This window comes from Sinocyclocheilus rhinocerous, unplaced genomic scaffold (genome assembly GCF_001515625.1).
Source record: "Sinocyclocheilus rhinocerous isolate Xijiao unplaced genomic scaffold, SAMN03320098_v1.1 scaffold1745, whole genome shotgun sequence".
Classification (NCBI taxonomy): domain Eukaryota; kingdom Metazoa; phylum Chordata; class Actinopteri; order Cypriniformes; family Cyprinidae; genus Sinocyclocheilus; species Sinocyclocheilus rhinocerous.
In genome coordinates, this window is record NW_015654943.1 from 221,518 (window position 1) to 225,761 (window position 4,244).

At 48.2% G+C, this 4,244-nt stretch overlaps 1 long non-coding RNA gene across 1 annotated transcript in view; it reads left to right on the forward strand.

Annotated features, from left to right (window-relative positions):
- LOC107717889 (uncharacterized) overlaps positions 1 to 4,011 on the forward strand; it is a 23,004-nt gene extending 18,993 nt beyond the window's left edge. Inside the window, exon 4 of the long non-coding RNA XR_001637353.1 lies at positions 3,885 to 4,011. This is a non-coding gene — a long non-coding RNA (uncharacterized LOC107717889). The remainder of the gene's footprint in view (positions 1 to 3,884) is intronic.
- Positions 4,012 to 4,244: the final 233 nt, after the last annotated feature.

Here is a 4,244-nt window from a genome sequence, read left to right on the forward strand (position 1 = left end):
GCGCATGTTCCTCTGTGAGGCGTGCTGTCTGTTCGACCGAATCCAACTCCATACCGAGAAAAGAGATCTTCTGCGTCGGGGAGAGCTTGCTCTTTTCCCAGTTGACCCGAAGACCCAACCAGCTGAGGTGCCGGAGCACCAGGTCCCGGGACTGTGCTAGTATAAGCCAATCGTCGAGATAGTTGAAGATGCAAACACCCTGCTCTCTGAGGGGAACAAGAGCCCCCTCCACAACTTCCGTGAAGACACGGAGAAACAGGGACAGCCCGAAGGGCAAGGACCTTGTACTGATATGCACGTCCTTTGAACGTGAACCACAGAAATGGCCTGTGTCGAAGGATCGACACATGAAAGTACGCATCCTTCAGGTCGATCGCTGCAAACCAATCTCCGGAACGGATGCACCCGAAGATGTGTTTCTGCGTCAACATCTTGAACGGTAACTGGTGAAGGGCCCGGTTCAAGACACGCAGATCCAAGATTGTTCGTAACCCACCGCCTTTCTTGGGTACAATGAAGTAGATAGATGGATAATTTAGATAATTTTTATTTGTCCTCAGAGAGGAAATTCATTTTCACAGATACAACACAAGGACAAGTACCTTACAAGTACATACAAACTCGTCACAATACATTCACAAAAAAAAAAGGAAAAACAAGACTGTAAGACGATGGCTAATTTCCTATGTGTTTAAAGCACGTGTTGCTGTAGGAACAAAACTCTTACTGAAGTTAGTCCTCCTACACATAGGTAGTCTATACTTACGGCCAGATGGGAGAAGGATAAAATACCGATGGAGTGGGTGATCTGGGTCATTTAGGATTATATGTGCTTTCCGAATCATAGCTGAAGTAACACACTCTGATAACTTTGAAGTAGGAATACCAATAATCCTACTAGCTAAATGAGGTATCTTTAAAGTTTGTTCCTATTAACAGCTGTAAGCATATGAAAAAAACTAATGGCACCATACATAAGAACGGGCTCAATAATACTCCGATACAGGAGAAGGAGACGAGGCTGAACAGACAGCTGCAGTAAGTAGGGGCTGTAAAACCCCGTCTTCATATCGGCTGGAGGGACCGGCTCTATCGCGTCCTTCTCCAGTAGGACTGCGATCTCCGCACGCAAGACAGGAGCATCGGCCGCCTTCACTGCCGTGGCCGAGGCTCATGGTCCGAAGAAGCCAGCGAGACGGGCTGGGTAGCGCTAGCCAGGCACCCAGATACCATGCAAGCGGGACCAGCAGAACCACCACCGTACCCGCAGTGGGGCAGCGAGGTGGAACTCAGGGACCCAACTCGGACGGCTCGTGGGCGGACCGAAGAGGGGTCTGAGTGTGCGGTGCAATGCTTACCTGGTTCCACGGTTTGGCAGAGGGTGCATGAGTAGGGTCTGTGATGACGCTCTCGAACCGCCCGCTGCTGTCTGCTGGCGAGAGAGGAGGATGAGTGTGGTCCGGTGTTGGTCCGTCCGCAACTCTCCGTGCCCTCTTGGGACCCAGAGACAGAGAAAACCGCTCTCTCATCGAGATTTTTGGAAACCAGATTCTCCACCCGGCCCTCCTCCGGTGGAGGGAGAGGTGCATTCACCATCCCCCAAAGAGCAGTTCCCTCTCTCTCTGCGTCGCCCGTCCCAGGGCCTCTTGCTCTTCGGCTCACCGCCAGGTTTGCCTACGCACAGCTCCACGGCGCTGCTTGCTCGAGGCTGCTGCGGATGCAGCACGGGAGCGGGGGTTGACGCAGGGGGCCGCCCTTGGTGAAGAGCAGACGATGGCGCTGCGGCCGGCGGACGGGTGGAGGCAGCAGCTGCCCGCCGGGGCAGGATGTGATGAATTGTCTCAGTTTGCTTCTGTGCAGCCGAGAACCATACTTTGTCTGCGTCCCTCATGTCGGCCAGACACAGCCAGAGATGGCGCTCCTGGACCACAAGTGTGGACATCGCACGGCCCAGGGAACTCGCGGTGACCTTCGTCGCTCGGAGCGCGAGGTCAGTAGCAGTTCAGAGCTCTTTCAGAACTCCCTCTTGCAGGTCCTTCAGTGCCTTGGCCTGATGAACCTGCAGTAACGCCACGAGCCACCCAGAGAAACCAATTGTTCAACCTCGAGGGCTCGGGACGCGGTGGAGGTTTCCACTCGAGCTCTATCCTCTTGGTGTCCTTCGAAAGCATAGCCGACATCTCTGGATCCGATTCAGGCGTTGCCACCGTCCCGGACGGCGGTAGCGCAGCCGAATCTTCCTCTCCAGAGAGCTCTCCCTCCCCTCAGACCGCCCATGCTACTGCCCGAAGTAGCCCTCGCCTGGCTACTGCCAGGACAAACACTAGATCGCGGCAGAGGCAATGGAGCTCCGCCCCCCTCGAGGTAACGGAGCCTGGCCCGCAGCTCCGAGATGGTCATCTTCCCGCAATGGGAACATGACATCCGTCGTCTTTATAAAGACGCACCCATGTAAGCTCTTTTGGAGAAATAGGCTCTTTCAGTGAAATGCTCTTTTAGGTACTGAGATGCACAGGGGAAATGGCCACTTGCAGCACGACGGGGTAGTGCAGCCTGAAGTGCGCAACCCACTCGACACAGGAACGACCACCGCTGAAGCACTGTCCGCCAACACAAAAAGCTCCCTAGAGCGCGTTGAACTCGTCGTCACAAACACAGATATTGGTAGGGGCAGAACGATGTTATCGCTCGGCTTTGAAGCAAAAAGCTGTTATGCGTTGCACCGGCTGCCTTTTTATGCTCACGCTGTGATCAGCGGCAGCTGGATGCAATCATCGCATGCCAATGTGCATTGGCTCGTTTAGTTTACACTCAAAGTGGATTGGTTTTATCATTCATCAGCTGGAAAAAAAATCATTCTGAAAGTGATTCCAACGATATCGTTTCTCTGTGCCTTTATCGTTATAGCTGTGGTGTGGACTCTGCTATTCTTTAATATTGAGAATGATTTTTAGAACCTTATCTTTATCGTTATCTTTAGTTATCGTCCTTGGTGTGAACAGGCAAGTAAATGTGATTTAAGAGTTCATTTAAAAGAGCCTAAAGAATATGCTAGTCTTAGATGGTACGTAGTGGTACGTTATTCAACACTTCAGAGCCACCACTGTAAATGCCTGGTCGCCACTTAATTTCAGTCTGGTCCTAGGAATGCCTAAGGTCATCTGACTTGCAGACCTGACTGTCTAGGTGGTTTATGTAAAGAAGATGCGCTAAATATGCAAATGATGTAATGCTTTGTACACAAGAATCTATCATTTAAAATCAATTCTATACTGAATTGGTAACCGAGGCAGTAAGTAATACATGCTGTTTCTTACGAGTACCTGTGAAAAGTCTGGCAGCAACGTTCTGTACCAGTTGAAGATGATATAACAATGATTGACTAACACCCACATACAGTCAACAATAATAATCCAGTCTTATAGAAATGAAAGCATTAATAATCTTTTCAAAATCACTAGAAGAAAAAAATGGTTTTAACTTTTCTATTGATCTCAGATAGAAAAATAGCAGCATTTGACCACAAAATTAATCTCTTTATTATTGATCTATTTCAAAGAATTGTTAAAGTGTACACCACAATTCTTTACCACTGATTTACAGAAGAGGGCCAAATTTCCCAAGTCGAAGAAATTTTGGGTGTCGGGAACGCCAAACTAGATTAATTCTGTTTCAATTGCTTTCATTCGATCTCAAAATATTTTTTTAGCATTTAACGTTGTATATAACCTGTTAACCCGCACCGGCGTGTCTGTGCTATTTATTACCTTTGTTTTAAAACAATATTCAATCAACTATCATAAACTATATATCATTTGACAGCTAAAACACTCAAGATCCATGTTCTGAGCTTGTTTTTTAAATCAATACAACAGAGAGGAAAGGGTTTCATCGCCTATAGTTCTGGTCAGCTCGGACTATTCCAAGAAACACCAGCACACATTTCAAGTTAAGAGTCCACTCTTCAAAATGCATCCCACTTTTTAATCCAAAACAACGAAAAAATAGGGGGAAAAACGAAAGATCATCCTTTGTTTACATGAGCGATTCGAGTTATAGTTGTAGACAGCGTCCTTTTTCAAAGAAATATCGATTCCAGCTTTGAAATGGCATTTGTTTCATATAGAATAGTCTCTTCCGAGCAAAATGAGCCCTCCCAGTCTCGCTCCTTCAATCACAGGCGATGTTATAACCCAGAACAGAGACGGAGTCGCTGACAGGTTTAGCGAGGTGCCAATCTGCGC